The sequence below is a fragment of the Protopterus annectens genome, chromosome 4.part0, assembly GCF_019279795.1.
Source record: "Protopterus annectens isolate FY-2018-M chromosome 4.part0, PAN1.0, whole genome shotgun sequence".
In the NCBI taxonomy this organism is placed as follows: domain Eukaryota; kingdom Metazoa; phylum Chordata; order Ceratodontiformes; family Protopteridae; genus Protopterus; species Protopterus annectens.
In genome coordinates this window covers 1,348,402,956-1,348,425,000 of record NC_056733.1, presented here as the reverse complement: position 1 = coordinate 1,348,425,000, position 22,045 = coordinate 1,348,402,956, and positions in this window count along the sequence as shown.

Sequence of the window (22,045 nt, the reverse complement as noted above, 5' to 3'; positions counted from 1 at the left end):
TCCAAAGAAGTCTGACTTCCCCTTTAAGTGTATTTCATCAGACCTGTTATTGAATACAGTGCCCCTTGTAGTATGTATTTGTCTAAACATATTATTCAACTTGAGAGACCTCACACACTTCTTACTAAAAAGACCAGTAGACTCAAAATTCTTAGTTATCAGAAAAGAGTGGCAGCCAGCTGTCTATACTCAGTTTCATAGAGACTCCTCCATGGGGATCTGTGCCTAGCCTTTCAAACCACAAAAGATCCATCCCTCTTTAACCGTCTGTCACAGAACAATTGGTTCCTCCAATGCCCAGTTAAACAAACTAAACCTTCATCAACAAATAATTAAGACATGTTGACACAATAGATTCATATCCAAATGTATCCCACACATCTGGAACAAACTTCCACAACATGTCAAGCAGAGTATCAACCTTGCCACTTTCAAGTTAAACTTAGATAATTGGGTGGGCAGCCACAAATTCTCCTCCAGTCTATTCTGTATTGCCCTCATTGAGAATGGAGGGAACTTTTGTACATGGGCTTTTGGCTAGACTTCTAATAGTCTGTAGAATGATTGTCTAGTACTTACCTGGCTACTAGTCTATGATTTTTTTTGTTTTAGTCTTTCATTAGTAAACGTGTGTGGCTTTCTTTGCATAGTTTTTATCATACAGCAAACAATGGCTATAAAAATAATCAATACATATTTTATTACGAGATAAATATAATGTATGGTCTCAAGCAATGTTTGGTAGAGGTAAGATATTTTAAAATGCATGCTGTAATTGTTTTTGAAACCTCATTAAATGTCAGTGACTCATGCTCAAATTCCTTCTGGACAGATTTTTAGTGCACTGGTATGCAAATCAGTCTGTGCTTTCTCTTAATTTTGTATCACTTGCAGTGTTTACTTTTCGTGGACAAAACATTGGCTTGCATTATTTATTTAAAAGGAAAACACAGCCACATGACTGATTCTCCTGAACACTCGACTAATCACCTTCCTGTACTAAATGTAGCAACAGTTTCCAGCCTACTATCTTTTGCTGAGGGGCCTGTTCACATCCTGTAAGAGACAATGTGACATACAACTGAAGAAAAAAAGTGCAAGAAGTATTGTCATGCTTTTGTGTTTTGAAGGCATTCGTCCACACCATGCCAGAGTTTTGGACTGAATAGGGAAAACAAAACATTGCTAGCAACAGCTACCAACTACCTTTCATTTTTGACTTTATTTTTCGTCTTTCTTGCCCAACAGCTCACTACTTTATTTCACTGTTTTGGTGTGAGATTGTTTGCAAATGTCTATGGTATTATCCAGTACTGTGGAAACCACAAGTTTGTTTTTATGATCCAGTTGACACTTTTGCAAAATGTTTATCAGAGTGTCAGGCACTGTTTATTTCTGACAATCCCTGCATCCTTTAAACTGCTGCTGCAAAAAAACTATATATAGATAGATACAGAGAGAGAGAGAGAGATCAGTATAGATATAGATATAAAAAAAAAGAAAAAAGTGCTCCAAGGGAAAAGATCCGTGCCAGGACTATAAAAGCAATCCAACCTGAGCACAGAAACATGGCAGACTAAAATCGTAAAAAGAACACGTTTAATAAAACACGAAAAACAAGAAGGCTAGTGCCTTCACACCAGAGGGTGCTTCTTCAGACCATACTGTTCAAGACTAACACAAAATCTCATCTAGTAAAAACAATTAAACATCAACCAATAAAAAACACTCTCTAAACGATCAAGTACAAGGCAACTATTAGTGTGGAAGATCCCTGGACTTCAGAACAGGTTTCAAAGAGACCTTCCCATTCAATCCAGGAAATTTATCAGCCTGTAAATTAATAATCCAATGTAGCTCTCTAAACTCTGTAAAGTTTCTTAAATCACCCCCACACTGACTCCTCTTCACCACATCTATAACTCTAAACTTAAAACTATGTGTGGGGCTAACTTCTAAAGTATGCTTAGCTAAAGCACTGTAGAGATGTTCCCTTATTCTTTCAAAAAATGAAGGATTATTTCTATCTAAATAGAAACCTTTGCATGCAATGCAAGAAGCAAGGTAAACTATGCTGGATGTACGACAGTCAGCAGAGAGTCTAAACTTGTGTACAAATGTTGTGGACGGATGAAAAAAAGGTGCCCAAAGTATCAATATATCTACAAAAACTGCACCATAGATATCTTGTACCTAGAATATTATTAGGGGCTAGTGTAGGCACATGATTAGCTCTATAACATAACTGTCTCTTCAAGGATTTCTTATTTTTATATTTAAAGTAAGGCCTATTACCAACTACATCTCCAGTAGAGTCATCTGTCTGAAGAGTGGATCAATTATTCCTAATGACTCTACGTATTACTTCTGTAGCTCTCGTATAATGTAACATAATGGGTATTAAATTCCGAATTAAAGCCCCATTCCCTTGAAAGGTGGAGACATCATCCACTTGTCTGGAAGTTTCAGAAAAATAAGGTCTTGCCTTATCAGTTCTCAGACCTATTGCTGACATGCAAGCATCATCTGTTTCTTTGATTCCATACCCTCTCAGTCTAAACTCAGTTCTCAAATTAATCAAATCCTTATAAAACCTGTCATACAAATTATTTAATCTAGATATTTGTAGAGTTTTCCCCTTTAAAATATTTTTATAGATATATGCAGGATGCATACTGTATCGTTGCAATACTGCATTACATCTGCAGGGTTTCCTAAACAGCCCTGTGCTAAAAAGACCATTCACATTTTTATCAATACATACATCTAAAAATTCAATGGAGTTCAGGGATTGATGACTCATGAATTTTAAAAAATGAAGTTGTACTTTGTAAATAATGTACAGTCTTGCAATTGTTCAGAGGATCCTCCCCACAGCAAAAACATGTCATAAACAAACCTTCTATAATACAAAATATATTGTGTAAAACCATGCCCATGGAGCATATATTGCTGTTCCCAGAGGGTTAATACCATGTTGGCATAGCTATTGGCACAGGCCATGCCCATAGCTACGCCAACCTTCTGAAGAAATATAGAATTCTCAAACATAAACACATTATTTTCCAATACAATTTCCAGAAAATAGAGACAACAGATCTATCAATTGTGTACTGAAAGTACTGTGTTGACATAAAAAAGCTCTTGTCATCTCAATGCCTTCTGCATTAGGGATCACTGTAAACAATGACTCCACATCTAAGGTTACCAGATGACAATGTATGAGGGGTCCATCTCTCATAATAAAACTGTATAGATCTTGTAAGAAATGTTTAGCATCCCTTAAGACCATCCAAACTCCATTCAAACCTGTTTTGAGATACTTCTCCACATATATGAAGAAAGATTCTGTGACCCAGCCTTTCCTGGAGACAATAGGTCTAAAAGGAGGACAATAAAACTTCTTATGTACTTTAGGGAGTCCTTGAAACAAGGGTATGACAGGATGCTCCACTGTCAAATAACTATGTAACTCAAGGTTATTAAATGACTGTCTAAACAATCCTGTATCAAGGAATCAATATATCTTTTCAACGATGCAACATGTCCAGCACAAATCAACTCAGATAGTAATTCCATAATTTTATCTCGATAATGCGAATAATCAAGGGCAACCATAGCCCCTCCTTTGTCTGCTGATTTAATGACAGCGTCCTTATCTCTTCGCAATTCCAACAATGAATCCCTCTCAACTCTAGTTAGGTTATAAAAACTATTCACTCTATTAGATCTATTGACATTGCTGCCATGAAAAATTTTAAATAAATCAAGTTCACATTTCTTACAGAACGTTTCCATAACTGGATGTAATACAGGCTGAAAAGCACTGGGTTTCCACAAAGTAGAAATCTCAGGGCCAATAGGAAAAACAGTTTTTAACATGACATTTCTCGCAAATAGCCTTAAATCAACTACAACGTCTCTCAAACCAGCTGGTTGTGCTGGTATGAAGGATAAACCACAGTCCAGTACATAGACTTGAACAGGGGTTAAGTACTTACTCAAAATGTTCACAACTATGGACTCTTCGCATAGCCGGCTTTAGGCACCAGCGAACCCTGTGGTCGCTGGGGGTCCCCTGTTCCCTGTGGGCCCCCAACCACAGCAAGTTATCTTATCCTGATATTTTGTTACGTCTGTAAAACCAACAAAAGCTAGTATAGCATTCTTACACACTTAATAAACCACATGGATAACTCTTATTTATACCTCCTTTAAAATTCAAAGATATTTCTGGTTGTATTAAGTGTTTCGTAAAGTAACAGGCATCAGAATTCTATTAAATATTTTTCCACTGACATAATGCCGGTGGGCTTAGTTAAATCCTGCTGTTGGACATTTTCTCCACTTGCTATACCCGTGGCTGCAGGGGGCCCCCATTAATCATCCTTGACTGTGTGGGGGTCCCACAAAACCTGCTGCAGGTTGGGGGAAAATGAGGAAGAAAAAATGTATTAATTTACTAATTATGCTCTTTAACCTGAATAGGGCTGTGAAATGACCCTGTTAGGATGAAGTTGATATTGAACATGAGCAAGGTATGCACTAGAGAGATCAGCAGCCCACAGTGACTTATCTTGGTGCAAATTTTGGATTTTAAGAAGAGTTGATACTTCCGATAATCAGGTATGGTTTTCTCTTTCGGGGAGTTTTATAAATACAAGCATAACACCTGATAGTACAACTCTCAATTCCTTTGCTTAAGAATTCAGTGCAATCCCAAAAGTAATAGAATAAAGGCTCAGAATCAGGACAATATTTTAAATATTACTCCAATGCACTTAAAAAGTTAGTAGAACAACACCTTTTGCATCAACACGTATTTTTGGACCATAAGTATAAAACTCAGATGTCTGGATTGATTGACTGTTTGTAATCCTGAATGATTTACCAGCAAGTCAAACTTTTTGCGAAGGAGAAAGCAAATGTATGAACAAAATCAGGGAAGGTCTGTGAAATCAGGGACAGTGACAGGTATGTATTACTGCTCAATGAGGTAAATAAGTGTGAAATCAGGGACAGTGACAGGTATGCATTACTGCTCAATGAGGTAAATAAGTGTGAAATCAGGGACAGTGACAGGTATGCATTACTGCTCAATGAGGTAAATAAGTGACCTACCCCTGCTGCTATATGATGACTGCTAAACAGCAGTCACTGATCTGGTGTGGCAAGTACCAGTGTTGCACAATATATTGATATTTGCTGAAATAACTACAAAACTAGGACTGCTATGGCTTATGCTTGTGTGTGTCAAAAATATCACTGATTTTTGTATGTGCATGCACCCAGTAATGCCAGGTCTCAGACATTATTCTTCTGGGTATCAGTAAAAAATATACTTAACAAGTAATTATATTTCAAAAGTAAGACATAAAATATATCACAGAAAATTCAGACACTTAGACTTCTTGACGTCTGGTGGCCCCCACTCCACAGACTGCATAAATGGATACTAAGGGCTCCCTTAATCATCCTTGACTCTGTGGGGACCCCCACAAAACGCTGGTTGAAGAAAAATGAGGGCAATAAATGTATCAATTTTTTGATTGAGCTGTTTAACCTGAACAATGCTGAGATATGAACCTTTTAGGATAAAGCTAATAGCCTCTGGTTTCAATCAGAGCCATTCTAAAACCGCCCTACTCAAATGTGTGTGTACAGAAAGCTGCTGTAGGTTATGGGGGGCTGGGGATTGTGTGGTTATTACAACTTTAATTTTCATCACAGTCAAACCTTAGAGGTGTGCACATGGTCATTATAGCTTGTGTTTGAGCTGTGGACAATGTGGTCATTGTTTATTTACTTTTCACACAGACCTCAGAGGTGTAAAAAGGTTACTATACCTTGTGTAGGAGTGGTGTACTGTCTAGGAGCAACAAATTAGAATATATTACTGAAATCATCCTCACAATAAAAACCTCTGCTTTCATCCTAGTTTAACACCAGAGGGATGTATAGGCAGTGACTGTCTTTTGTGGGGGGTTAGGGAAGGAGGCAGTATTCCTAGATAAGACCTATGTATTTCCACAACTGGCTTGTTAGTTTATTGTGAGCTACAATTTTGTCAGCTTTGAACATTAAGCCTTGGACACAACTTATGTCTTCCTTGAAAAAAAAATAAGGCTGAAATTCTTTTCTTTTTCATGATTTTTGTTTAGGCCACCATTGGAGTAAAATGCTGTGAAAATGCTCTAAAATGCATCACAGGGCACATATATAACCCTTATGTCTTCGGGGGCACCAGCTTAATTGAGTTATTTCCTAAATGGTTATTACTGTACTGTCTTGGTCAGGAAAGGAGTGCTGAAAGAATGCAGAGAAAACTAAAGCTGAACAGCAACAGTGAAATTCTTTCCTTAATAATAATTTGTGTTCACGCCATTATTGGATGAAAAGGTTGTATAAAAAGAAAATAAATCCCTTTGAAATGCACTTCAGAGCATACAGAAAGTTATGGCTTCTTGAAAAAGCTGACAGTAAGGCAAAATGTGAGAAAAGGAAGGAAAAAGTAATGTGCATGGTATGGGGAGCTCAGAAGGGGGTGGTGGATCAGAGGAGAGGACTGGATGGTGTGCGGGTGGGGGGGGGGGGTGTTGAAACAGTAGGCCTAGTCATGACTTCATTTAAGTCCAGACCTGTACATATAGTTGTTGTAATGTATCATTGTTGCAACTAAATGCCAGTAACTCAATGCCAAAAAGTGCATTGTCATTCCCTTTGGGAAAAATTTGGTTCCCGTGAACTACCACATAGGTGGTAGTCCACTAAACATCGAAGGTGTGATACCTGGGGACACAGGTTGACAGCAACCTCTCCTTTGATAACCACATTGCCACTGTAGTCAGAAAGTCCTTCTATGTGGCACATCTCATTACAAAAGGTTTCTCATCCAGGAAAAAAGAGGTCATAATCCCTCTCTAAACGTCCCTCATTAGACCTGTTATGTCTGCCTTCCTAACACAATATCTAAAACCTCTTTTGGGTTTGGTCAGGGCAAGGCTACAGGACACTACACAGAATCTGAAAATCATTGAGGATACACAATTGGAGCCGGGTTGGTTAATGTGCTCACTGGATGTCAAAGCCTTGTACACCAGTATACCACATTGGGCTGGGTTACAAGCCCTACAATATTGGTTGGAAAAGGCAGGTTTATACTCACCAGGATTTAATACATTATTAATATGCATGTCAGAACATGTACTCAATAAAAATGTGTTTTATTTTCAAGGTCAATGTTATTGGCAATTACAGAATGCTGACTATGGGAGCATCATTTGCTCCCATTTATGCCGACCTTTATGGCATTTTTGAGGAGTGCATGATTTATGGCATATCTCATAATATATACCTGGTTGAAATGGACATCTGGCGCAGGTACCTGGATGATTGTTGGATGGTATGGCGTGCGGATGTGGGTTATTTGCATGAATTTGTGGAGTATCTCAATGGCAACATCTGGGAATTGAATTTTCTATCACTTATGATATGCAGAGTATTAACTTTTGGATGTAACAATCTCCAGGAATCATGATCACACTCTGGCCACTAAAGTGTTCATAAATACCCCCAATATAATACTTTATTGCATGCATCCAGCATGCACCCACGTCATACTATCAGAAACATCCCGGTGTCACAATTTATGCGCATGAAACGCCTGAGTTCCACCCAATCTGATTATGACATTGCTAGCCTAGATTTAAGTCGGAGATTTGCCAGTAGGGGATATAACTTTTCGGATATTAATAGTGCATGGACACGATCTGCACAGATGAAAAGGAACAGATTATTGGATTATAACATCCCTTCTGGTAACTCCGGAACAACAACCATCAGATTTATCACTACATATGGTAGAAACTACTATGTTATTAGGGACATTGTCAACAGACATTGGAATATACTACTAGCCAATGAACAGCTTAGATCTGTTTTAGGTGAGGAATGTCAATTCTCATATAGAAAGGGCAAAACATTGGGTTCCCATCTTTCTCATTACAAACATATTGGTAGTGGTGGAGCAATCCACAAACAACTTACAATATTGGGACATGAATTATTGGGCACACACCCATGTGGCCACTGTGGATCTTGTAAACAGATCACTAAGTCTCTGCAATTTTCAAGTCATAACACCAGCAAGGTCTTTGATTGTAAAATCTTTGGAAACTGTAGTAGTGATTGGGTTGTGTACCTGGCATCATGCCATTGTGGGGCATTTTATGTGGGACAGACTTCCAGACCACTCAGGTCATGAATAAATGAACACCGTAGTGACATCAAAAATAAGAGGGAGACTAATGCATTATACCGGCATGTACTAAAACATGCACAAGCACAGTTTATGTTCATGATTATTGACCGTATTGTGGGTGATCGTAGTCACCCACAAGGGTGGCATGGTATTCTCAATCATAAAGAAAAGTACTGGATAATCACTTTGGGTGCTCTCTTTTCACCTGGTCTTAATGACCACCTTTAACATTTGCCAAGGTTGAGACTACATGGACTTTTGGTAACACCCATCACTCAGACATACAATGGAACATCATTTTGGTACCATCTTTTCCATCTGGTCATTATGATTCCATTCCATAAGAAGCACAAGCGGAGGGATGTACTGATTTTTCACTAAATCCTACATATACAGTCTTTTTGAAGATTCTTTTTGAATATTTTATTATTTTTCTTATATATATATATATATATATATATATATATATATATATATATATATATATATACATATATAGGTGTGTCTACATATACATGTGAGTAGATGCATATATAAAGGGAAGTTGCCGGACAGAATTTTGTATTATGTTTGCTATGAAATATGCACCTTCATAGGTTTGTTTTATTCTTACATTCATCATTATTATGAATTTGGAGGTGCATATTATATTAAGTATAAATATAACTTTCATGGCTCATAATCTGTTATGACATTGGTTATTGATGGCCTTTGGCACTTTAGTCTTTGGGCACTATGTTCCTCTTTTTTAACCTCGTTTTCATATTATGAGTTGGCTTCCATACAATATATTATACATAATTCATGAGGTCTTTCAACACATCCATATGCCTATTGGTTAATGTTTTGTATAAATTTGCATTTTTCATTTTGATAATTTTGATTATTTGTTCCACACTGAAGAAGGCACTAAGTTGCCGAAACCGGTCTGTTTTTTGTAATAAAAAGTCTGATTATTTACTATCTGGTATTTGGCTGCACATTTGACTGCTAACATTGCTGGCCAATTTTGTTTCTTCATAGAATACAGCGCCTCATTTGGTATGTACCTCATTTGACACGTACAACAACTGGGAAGGCCACAAAAATACCTCACTAAGAGAATCTTAGGCCTTAGACACATGTCCTATATGGACAGACTCAAAAAACTCCAGCTATACTCTGTCTCTTATCTCCTACTTAGAGGCGATCTCTGCTTGACCTACAAAGCCATGTCTGACCCAGAGCTGCTAGATATGCTACACCTAAAGAAATCCCAATCCCTCCATGCCACATGTTTCAGGGACCTAAACCTCATTACCACGATAAACAGAACATGCTGGAGGGACAGGTTCCTAGCCCAGAGACTTCCCATACTCTGGAACAAACTTGCCATTCACGTCAATCAGAGCACTTCACTGGCCCTCAATAAGAGAAATCTTGACAAGTGGATGGGCAATAGGAATTTCACCCCGGGGATCATTCAGTGGCCTTACTTGACAGGGGCACTGGGAACTAACTTTGGGCAGCATGATGCCAGGGAATCTTCTTGGGCTAGGCTTATATAGGCTCCAGGGCCATTAGCCTAGTACACATCTATGAACCTATGAACTGTAAGTATCCCTTTGTTAGACAGGTCAACAAAGTGTGGTATATAAGCTTGTTGTAATGTAACAGCTTGTAGCTAAGGTCAGTCTGTGTGTATTACTCCTAAAAGTTTGCAGCACAAACTAAAAGGTTTCTTAGGAGGTGTAGCATTGACAAGATGTTATTATACTGGAAGTGCCTAGGGGGCCCCCAACTTGACATTTGCTGGGGGCCCCCAAAATGCTAACACCGGCCCTGACTCTTCATTTGCTATAAAGTTTCATTGTTGATGAATGTGGGAAGTCCATTTGCTGCCTCCTCCGTTTCCTCCCTCTGCTGAGAGACCTCACCTTGTCCTCTATATCCACACATTTGATTGGTAAAGGGAGGGACAGGGAAGAAAAATCCTGCTGTAAAAAATTGTGTTGAATAGAATTAATTTTTCTCTGCACCATCGGAGGTTGCTCAAACCCATCCCCAGAAATGGAACCAATGGGATTAGGAGCTTCAGGAGGTGTGGCAAAAGATTCAACATGATTGGCACTCAGAGCTTTACTCTGCTCTAACAGAATTTCCTCTTGTGAGGATCCTCCCAGTTCATCTTTGGAGTTAATAGTCCATGGCCAAGCAAAGACGTGACCTTTTTAAAATCTAGTAAATCACGATCCAATTTTCCACCTTCTGTGAGTGTAAACATGTAAACGCGCTTCATAAGCAGAAACACTATACAAAACGTCATCCAAAGCAGTCAAACCAGCCTCCTTTGGAACATCAATGAGCAGTTTACACCTCTTCCTATTTTCTTTTGCTAGTTCAACTTCAAAAGATTTAAAGAACTCAGTAAGTAGGCGAATATAGGCAAAACTCAAATCCAAGTTCAAATGTTGCCACTTCCTCAAGAGCTCAACATACACATCTCCATATGTGGGCATTTTTAATATTCTCAGTCCCCTTGGTATCACTCGAAAATGTAGGCCAGCCTCCAAATGGAGGCGTTGTCATTTCATATGTTTAAGTTTGTACAAGTCATTTTCTAAATCCCTTAAGGCAGTCTTTAGTGAAGCAGCATCAAAAGATGGCATAGCTGTATTCGCTTCAGTACTTAACCCTTTCTGCAATAATAGCAGGTTATTGTATACCTACATCAAACGATTAAAATGATCCATCAGTCCTTCCTAAAGGTACGGGGACATATTCCAGCTAAACCATATTTGTAAATCCCTCTGCCATGCTCCTGAGGAGACAAACAAAGCATATGTAAAAAAAGAAAAAAGTGCTGCAAGGGAAAAGATCCGTGCCAGGAGTAAAACAACAAATAGAGTAAAACAGCAATCCAACCTGAGCACAGAAAAATGGCAGACTAAAATCATTAAAAGAACACATTTAATAAAATACATAAAACAAGAAGATGTAGATATAGACATAAACATAGGTATAGTTATAGATATAGATATAGATATATATGTGTGTGTGTTTTTGTTACAGGTGCCTCAGATAAAGGGGTCATGTGAATGTTTAGGTGGTCTAATATATATATATATATATATAATTTCCTTGTTAAATCATCATAGCTATACCGCCATCCTTAGTACATCAACAAAAGTTTATCATCCTCATCTTTGGCCAGTTATCACTTCTACTTAAAATTCCCCAGATGTGCCATATTCTACTCATTAAAAGCCAAAGACTAAGTGCACATGTTGCATTAAAAAAAAATCACATCACACAACATCAAAACACTCTAGCTAACCTAAGACAAATTGTTCCAAATCTAAATCCACACAAAAAAAAAACAAAACAAAAAAGAAGAAAAAACAAAAAGGACAAAACACAGACCACATCCATCATTTCCTTCATTGTAAATGTAATTTCACGTAATGTTTTGAAGTTTTATTTATTTGTTTATTTATTTTTGTGGAACAGTGATTTTTTTCCCTGGGAAAAAAAATTGCTGTTCCAAGTGTTTGGGATTGTTAAGCTTTCACTTACATGGGGTCGATAAATCAGGGTTTGCTTTTTTAAGCATTCACTGATATAATATAGACCCGTATTGATAGCAACTAGAAAACTAAAATAATGAGTACCAAGGTCACACAGACAAACCAATCAGTAAAAACTAAAAGAAAAATCTAGCCAAGCTAGATTTTCCACTGTGTGATTCCTTGAAATCTCTTGCATTACAGGTAACATGGAATATATGCAAATGACCCCTTTGCAGTCACCCTAATGGTCATGGACATCATCTGGGTACAACAACCCTGTGTTTCCAAATGTTAGCCAAATATTCCACGTATGTGCTGTGCTGAAGAGTCCATACGTAGGCCAAAAGTGGTATTTGGCTTTAATGGCCTGAATTTGTCTATAACAGACTTAAAAAAGATAAAAAACAGTCATGGACATTCAGAACTGCCATATAGCTGAAACACCTGATGTCCTTAGGGGGTCATTTACATATACCTCTAAAAGAGGTTTCAAGGAATCACACAGTGGAAAGTTTAGCTTGGCTGTATTTTTCTTTTAGTTTTTAGCAACTAGAAAACTGGAAAGTGGCACTTAACAGGAAACAGATTTGATTCTAACCACCTACAAAAACTAAAAAAATAGCTAAACCATAAAGCTAAATGTTGATATAACCATAGTATACCAGTAAACAAAAAGTACCTGACTAAAAGATAAAAAAAAGTGTTTCAAAATTTCAGAATTACATTAGAAACCTATGAACAAGGAAATTATTTCAAAAAAACACCCTAGTGCCCTATCAAGCACAAGGCAATCTATGCAAATGCATATAGCCTGGAGGTTGCTGGGAGGCCCCATAAACATCCAAGAAAAAAAAAGAAAGAAAATAAATTGCCTAAACCACATCCCTCAACTCCCTTTACTTAGGTCTTCTTCCTGCTGTGTTTTGTTGTTAGACAGCTCTGATTTCTTTTCTTTCATTGGATCAAATGTAGTGCTAATGAGAGAGAGAGAGAGAGAGACTCTGGAACTTGTCACAGTCAAAACAGATCAATAGCAGACAAAACTGCAGTACCACAGTCTTTTTGGAAAAGCCATACTGTGCTGAAGGCATTGTTATGTTTAGTGTGGTTCTGATAAGTAGTTATATGCAATGCAGTGTGTGTGTGTGTGTGTGTGTGTGTGTGTGTGTGTGTGTGTGTGTGTGTGTGTGTGTGTGTGTGTGTGTGTGTGCGTGTGTCTGAGCATGCAGTTTTATAAACTGTCCCTGACTTTGACTTGTATATTAGCCTTTTCTGTTAAATCACTGAGGATAACAGTCAGTCAGTAATGCCAGTCATTAGAGTTTCATAGTTCCTTTTGTTCAGGTATGTCCATGCAGCACCTGTTGCTCTGTTAACTTTTAAGTTAGAGTTGTCTGGCAGTTAGGGTTCTGAGCTGTCAATGCTTTCTGTAGTCAAAAGTACAGGGTTTGAATCCTTCTACCTCTATTTGTCATCTGTGTGACTTAGAGCAAGTCACTTAACATAACATCACTCATCAGTCTCTCCTGAAAAGGAACGCTTTGTCTGGAAGGTTTACCTGGTTAGAATAATGTTTGCACCTATATATATATATATATATATATATATATATATATATATATATACACATGTATACATATTTAAAAATTGTCCCCTTTTTTGGCCTTTGCCCCTCCCCAATTATTTTTGACTTTATCCAGAATACTTGAACACAGAATTTAAGAGGTATTTTGGTCTGCTGCTTATAAAATGCGTGGCTTTCTGGCAAAGGATTGAAGAATGCAGTTACCAGATAATGATATGCATGTGAGTTTCAGACTTTGTATCCATCAGAAAATGCTTGCTAATGCAACGGTTGTTATACTAGCAAGTTTCTAAATATATAAGAACAATGCTTACTGTCTGTTCCTCTGTTCCTAATTTTGAGTCTTTTCCTCTGATTCTTGACTTAACAAGTTCAGAGGTCAGAGAAGACTTGGAATGAGTTCACTTCTGGGACATTATGCATTTTTTATACACGAGTTCAAGTAATCTAAGTTGTATAGTGATACAGGTGACTATAACTGATAGTCACATTTGTGCATGTCAGATCAAATGTCACTAATTTTTCCAAATATTTGTGGCCTGTTCCTTGTATGACTTGTGATCTTCTGTTAAAATGTTGTGGGCTACAGTCACTAAATAATGACAAACAAGTGAGTTTCAGACTTCATATCCTTCAGAAAATGCTTGCGAGTCCAAAACATGTTATAATAGCATATTGCTAAGCATATACAAGCGATATTTAAAGTCTGTTCCTAATATTGGTCTTTATGTGTTATTCTTGAGCTAAGAGACTGGGGGGGGCATAGTGTTGCAATGGGTTACACTGTATGGTTCGCACAGTAGTGCTAAAATACACTTCCAGGTTATGTATTTGTTCATTTATCTGATCACAAGCAAACATCTGGAGTTTGCACAAACATACAAAAGGGATTGCAACTGATGGTCATGTGTGTGTGTGTGTGTGTGTGTGTGTGTGTGTGTGTGTGTGTGTGTGTGTGTGTGTGTGTGTGTGTGTGTGTGTGTGTGTGTGTGTGTGTGTGTGTGTGTGTGTGCATGTGTGTGTGTGTGTGTGTGTGTGCGTGTGTGTGTGTGTGTGTGTGTGTGTGTGTGTGTGTGTGTGTGTGTGTGTGTGTGTGTGATGTCATCATATGAAACATTCTTAGGGTCTGATGATTATTCTCCTTGTTTTGTAACTTATTAACAGTGTATTCATTATCTGGTTGCAAATAAACTGGACAGCCTGAAGTCTAATGATTTCAATGGTAATATTTTAATGATGAATACATTTTTAATTTAGTTTGTTTTTTGCAGGCACATGGGTGTGAAATGCAGTGTGTTGGACTACAACAGTTGGCATTTTGTGAAGATAATAAGGTTATGAGTTCTTAATGAGCTGCTTCTTCTAGTGCTTGTTTTGATTTCCTCACCCTTCATATGTTCATAGGTGATTACTAGGCTAATGGCACAAGATCCTTTACAAGCTTAGCCAATAATGCCCAGAATATGACAATATTATATCTTAATTCCCAAATATGGTATGGGGTAGTATCAGGTAGTGGATCTTTGGGTGTTGGAGCCCTGAGTTATTTTACAGACTAGCAGTGTCCATAAGAGATATGAACAGTACCCCAGGAGTGAATTTATGGTTCTCCATCCATTTATCCAAATTAATTTTGAAGAGAGTGAGGGGCAAGCTTTGTTTTACAAAGATGGGAAGTTTATTCCACAGACAAGGTAGCCTTTGCAATATGAATCTGTCACTCCAGCAAGTTCTGTTAGATTCAAAAATAAGGTTCAGGTCCATGGAACACATAACCCTTGCATAATTTATCCTGCAAATAGGTAACATTTTTATCAGGTCTGAATCAGAGAATGCCTTGTAGGTCAGGCATAAATGTCCTCTCAATAAACAATATGAGATGAAGTAAAGCGATTGCGGCTTTAGTTAGTGTGCATAAGATATGTGTCTTACACTGTGTATTTTTTTAGTGAGAAACCTCTGGGACCACTCCAGTTGGTGTACGTTCCTAGTTAGGTACATGAAAAAGGGATTATTGTACTCAATTTTGAGTCTGGTAAGGGACTAGTACAATGACACTATGACTTCCATTGATCTTTACCTATAGATTGAGCCACACAGAAGGATTCCTCACTATTGTAACTACCTGGTGGTTAACATTTAGTTTACTATCTGTGTTCCTATGCCCTCACTACTGGGTCTACTCTTAGGTGTGTACTATCAATTTATTTATTTTTATTTTTTATTTTACATTTGTTAACTGGGATAATCCGACTGGACACAGATCCATTTACAGCGGAGGCCTGGGGAGAAAAATTCCACAATGAAAACAATAACCAGACATGAGAATACAAAGAAACATATAATAGCATTAAGTATGATAAAATATAAGGTAAAAATCATGTGGTTAACATGACATAGTATTTAGATTGCAAATCAGCAGTAAGATACCAAAAACTGTATCACATTTACAGTACATATAATAGGAAGGAAGGTGTATAGCTTAATATAACAGTGAAAGTTTATGTAATGCATGGACATAGCCATGTATTCATAAGATGTGACTTAAGTGAGTTTTTGAACTGTGTAGTAGTGGAGGCAGTAGCCAGAGCAGGGGGAGGTTATTTCAGGTTCTAGCTATGGCATGAGAGAATAGTGCTTTACCTGCGGTGTTGTTAGGTCTAGAGATACAGAAGAGTGATTTATCAGTAGAGCGAAGAGGACGATTTGCTCTGTAGTGAGAGAGTAGCTGACGTAGTGCTGCGGTGTTATTGGGATACCTTAAAATATTGTAAGCAATGACTAGCTGGTGATAATTGAGTAGTTGGGGAAGTTCTAGCCATTGTAGTTTTCTTAGGGCTTGACAGTGATGGGTTCCAAAAGTGGAGTTGTTAGCAAATTTTGCAATTTTATTATAACATGACTCAAGCCTGGCAAGATCAAGTTTTCTAATCTGGGTAAGAATTGGTGCAGCGTACATTAGAGTGGAAAACAGATGAGTTTGGGCTAGGACGATCGGTGCCTGATCTGAGAGGAATTTTTTGTGTCTATACAGTGTTCTCATTTTTTATGGACTTTTTTGATAGTTTGTGAAATGTGGATGTCAAAGAGAAGGTTTTTGTCAATTTCTACACCAAGGAGCTTGGTGTGGTCAGAGGGAGAAATGATAGTACCATTTTGGAAGAGATTGTAAAGGATAGAGGGGTAGTTATAGATTTGCTGGGGGTGAATAGAAGCAATTTAGTCTTGTTGGGGTTTAGGATTAGTTGGATATCAGTAAGCCATCTTTCCACAGAGCTAAAGGATTCCTGAGTGAGTTGTAGAGTGGTTGCACAGGTGCATATCAGATAAGAGTTGAATCATCAGCATACTGTATAAGTGAGGCATGCTGGATGGAGGTATGAATATTATTAGTAAATATGGAGAAAAGTGGGCCTAATATTGAGCCTTGTGGTACACTTATGGTAGCTGGGAGTAAAGGAGATAGTACTCCTTGCCATTGGACAGATTGCTGCCTCATTGGACAGATTGCTGCCTATCTGACAGATAGCGTTTAAACCAGGCAATAGTGGAAGGGGCAAAGGATAGGGAGGCCAGGGTGTCTATTAGTATGGGATGTGAGACCATATCAAATGCTTTGGAAAGATCTAAAAATATTGCAGATACAAAATTATTGTCATTTCTGTGTTGGTTGACCAGATTAATAAAAGAGAGAAGAGCAGTTGTTGTGCTGTGGTTTTGTCAGAAGCCATGTTGTATGGAGGTGAGGAGATTGTGTGAGTTCAGGAATTGCATAACTTGAGAGTGAATGCATTTCTCAAGTAGTTTAGATAAGGGAGATAGAATGGCAATGGGGTGGTAATTTGAAAAGTCATAAGAATGTCCACCTTTATGAAGAGGAATAATGTAAGAGACTTTCCAAAGTTGAGGGATGTAGGTGTCCTGTATGGAGTGGTTGATAAGGATAGAAACGGGGTAAGATAAGGAATCAGCAGCAATTTTTAGGAAGTTGGCAGGTAGACCATCCACTGCAAGGGTAGTGGGTTTCAGTTTTAGGAGACATTTTTTAATTGTAGAGGTGGGGACTGGTGAGAGAGTAAAGGAAGGGATGTTATCAGGGCATTTGTTTGGAATATGTGTATGGCTGTTTTTGGATAATTGGGAGGATAAGGTTAGGATAGATTCTGTAAAATGGTGATTGAACTGGGATGCTATGTCCTTAGTATTGTTATTGATGGAAGAGGGAGCTGGAGTGGTAGTTTTTCCTGGTTTTAGTAGGGAGTTGATAGCATGCCAACATTTTTGGGGATCTTTTGAGTGTTTGTTTTGGGCCCCCAGGAAATATTTTTTTTTCATCAGGTATGGTTTGTTTTTTGGCCTGATTTCTGAGTTGTTAGTAATTTTGTTTGGATAGGATAGTGTTATCCCTCTTCTAGGTTTTCCAAGCTTTATGTCTTGACTTTAGTAAGACTCTTGTGTCTCTACTCAGCCATGGTGCATAGTTTGCCTTAACTCTAACTTTCCTGATCGGTGCAACTATATTAAGGGCATTTAAGAGAGTACTGTTAAAGCAGTCGATGGTCAGGTCTAAACCTAGGGTTTGTAGTGGTTCCCAGTTGCTATTTCTTAGAATACAGTTAGATCCTGTATGTTTAGTTTTTCTCTGACTTGTCTAAAAATTATGGGCTTGGATATGTTGGTGTGTTTACGTAGGAGGAATGTGGGGGAATGTAACAGCAAAGAATATTGATTTTTTTGGTATTGTTTACACATAGAATTGTACCTAAGGTTTCAGCATTTTGAAATTTGGGTAGAGGGGTTTGTAGAGGTTTAATGTTGAGTGTATTTTTGAAGAGAATTGCGACGCCAGCTCCCTTCCTACCTACTCTATCCAGTCTTAAGATATCACATAGGTGGAAGGATTTCTTCCTTTTGGGTGCTAGGTTTTAGCCAAGTCTCAGTAATGGTTAGTATGTCTGGGGAGTAGTGGGTTATAAATGTATGAAGGTCAGGAAGTTTGTTGGATGTACTCCTGGTGTTGATGTTAAGAATTAGTAGGTCAGAGATTTGTTTGGTTGAGAGTAGGGTATTAAGTGGGCCTGGGTTAGGGTGTATGTCACCTGATATAAGTAGTCTCTTTGTTCATAGGTTCATAGGTAGGTACTAGGCTATCTGCCCGAGGGCATTTATAAGCCTAGCCAGAGTGTGTCGGCTTTCGCCACCCCATTGATTAATTAACTGATCCTCTGTCAAGCAGAGACAATGAAGTGATCCCAGGGGTGTATTTTCTGTTACCCATCCACTAGTCAAGGTTTTTCTTGAAGAGTGTTAATGAGGGGCTCTGCCTGATGTAATTTGGAATTTTGTTCCAAAGCATGGGGAGTCTCTGTGACAGCAACCCATCCCACCAGCATGTTCTATTTATTGTTGTGGCGAGGTTTAGCTCACTAGAGAGCGTGGCTCGCAGTGACTTGGATTTCAATACGTGGAGCATGTCCATCAATTCTGAGTTGGACATGGCTTTGTAAGTCAGGCAGAGATCACCTCTGAGTAAGCGATATGCCACTGAGTACAGCCGGAGTTTTTTCAGTCGGGCTGCATAGGACATATGTTTGAGGCCAGTAATCCTCTTGGTGAGGTACTTTTGTGGTCTTTCCAGCTGTTGGAAATGTCTTGTGAGGTACATCCCAAATGGGGCATTGTACTCTATGATGGGACTAATGAGTGACGAGTAGAGGGGCACTATAACCTCTTTATTTCTAGATGCAAACCCTTTAGTAAACAGATGGGCCACATAGAAGGATTTCCTAACTACTTTGGCAATATGATTGTCAAAGGAGAGATTACTATCTACCTGGGTCCCCAGATCTCTCATTACCTCTTCTGTATTAAGGGGGCTGCCACCTATGTGGTAATTTGTGGGTGTTTTGTTTTTCTCAAATGGGATGACTATGCATTTTTTGGCATTTAGGTTGAGGCCATGACTTTGACACCAGGTGTCCGTCTCAGTAAGGCCCTTTTGGAGGATGTCAGTGTCAGCCGGAGAGTCAATTATGGCTCCCAGTTTGCAGTCATCGGTGAACTTGGTTAGCCATAGTCCACCTGTGTTTGCCTGTACTTCTGAGAAGTATATGCCAAACAGTAGGGGTTCCAGTACCGAGCCTTGCGGGACACCACTTGTGACTGGTATAGAATCAGACGTGGAGCCTGCCATTCTTACCGTGTGAGTTCTGTCTGTAAGCCAGTTGGCAACCCATCTTGTGACGTAGGGGTTTATGTTCAGGCTGGTGAGTTTTCTGTAATACCCAAGTGGGGAATGGTGTTGAAAGCCTTGGCAAGGTCAAGGTAGGCTGTGTGAACCACTTTTCCCTCATCTATGGCCTTGGTGACTGTCTCGAAGAAGTCAACCAGGTTTAGTAGGCATGATCTGCCCTTAACAAAGCTGAACTGGGTTGGATCAAATGTTTGGAGGTTCCCAATGTCTTTGTTAATGAGTTCCATGATGATGCCCCCCATAGCCTTGCAGACCAGGCTAGTCAGGCTTATGGGGCGAGAGTTACCAGGGTCAGTTGTGGCCCCTACTTTGTGGAGAGGAATAACTGTTGCTGTGCACCATTCTATGGGCACTTAGCCTGTGGAGAGGCTGAGGTTGAACAGCGTGTTTAGGTGGAGGGTTAGTTTGTTCTGTAGTTCGTGCAAGATGCAGCCTGGGACACCATCTGGTCCCAATGACGCTGTATTTTTGGCTTTTGAAAGGGCTGTTTTCACCTGTGCGTCTGTGATTTTTGGGACACTACACTTTTCCGGGATTGTTGTGGGCCCTTTTGGAGGTGAGAGGGGGATGAAGGTTGCACTGAATCTATCTGCCAGGATGTTGGCAATATCAGTAAGTTCAGTATATTTAGTGCTATTTTGCACTAATTCAGTGCATATCTGTGAGTTGCCACTTAGATTCTTAACATAGCTAAAGAAGGCTTTGTGGTTATCATTTGAATCCTTGACTATTTTTCTTTCGAAGTTAGCCTTGGATGATTTCATGAGGGACCTTAGTTTCTTACTGATACCGATCAGGGATGTCGTTCCTTCTTGGGATTTGCTTTTTTTCTGAACTAGTTTCCTCCTTCTATTGTATAGTCTGTTTATGTTTATGTTTTGGGTGTAACGCTAGCAACCTGGTTTGTATTTTTCTTGTGTGTATGTGTATGTGCCTCCAATGGCATTGTGTATCTACATCTCTCAGACACTGTGTTTGTCTGTTCTAAAATTAAATGGTTGTCAGTGAACATGAGGCAGTTGCCACACTGCCTCAGGATGCCCATATCCACAAGGTTAGAAACAGAGATGACAAGTAAGTGCCTATCCATTATACCAGATCCTTAGTAGATGGGAAGGAGTAGAGGAGAGTCACTTTAAGGTCTAAGTGAGAGTGTTTGGTAGTGTACTATTAGATGAGCTGCAGCAGTGTTACCCTCTGCACAAACTGGCAGCTCTTTGAGCAGCTGTGAACAGTGGGAGAATATTGAGAGTATTTCCCTATACAGGATTTTAACTGGAGAGATATGCTTACAAACAAGGCATGGGTAACTGTGTTTGCATAATGTGCAAACGCAAGGCTTTTATATCAGCAGGATGAAAGACTTTTTCACAGTTAAGCTATCAGACCAATCAGATAAACACACAATAAGCCTTTCACCAGTAGTTCCCAACTCAGATGGGTTGAATCAGTCCTCTTCTCCTACCAGAGTGAAAAAAAAAAACCTTCATAATGTAAAATAAACTGGTTTTGCTCTCAAGTGCATTAACAAATACTTTACAACAAAAGGCAGAATTCCTGCAGTATCAGGAATCCTTAGAAATAAGTTCACTAACCCGGAGAAATGTTCGCAAATACAGAAAAAAAGTGTGCAAATGTAGAAGAACTTCTACAAATACAGAAAAACTCAGAACAGCTTTTGCATATCAGAGGAGATTAGGAAATATCAGAATACTGTCAAAACAACCTAAGAGCAGTACAGTAACACACATATTGTGTTTTTTAACAAATATAGGCTGAGCAGTGATAAATTCAACAAAAATTAATAACAAATTCAGTTGTCTACTGTATAACTTAGACCAAGTCCCTTCACCGGGCAGTGCTCATGGGCTACCCTGAGATGGCACACTTGTAACCAGGGGCTGTCCCATTATGTTAAGAAATGTGTTATACATTGTCTTTTGACTCTCTGCATCCTTCACATTGCCAGTAATTAGTGTTTCAGTATATGGGATTTGACTATGAACCTCAGCATGTTTCTTGTTATTTAGTGGCCTGCTAGTTACACTTACAATAAATGTGAGTTTCAAGAGAGGAAAAGTTTACTGTTGCTCGTATTAAATCTGTTTTCAGTGTGATATTTTTATTTTGTTTTGTTTTCTGTTTTGCAAGTGACTGTCAATGTTTTGCTGTAAAGTGTGCAGCTCAGATGGTTTAGTGGTAACTTGCTGTGGCTATGGTCTGCAGGTTCCTGGGTTTGAGACTTGCAAGTGCTGATTATTTATAACTGCAATAGTGTAGTCATTAGAGCATACACCTTGCAGGTAGTCATTTATGGTTCAAGCCTCACCAAAGCCATTTCCATTTGTGGGAGGTTGGCATAGTGGTTAAGGTGTAAACTTATAGGCACAAGGTGCAGG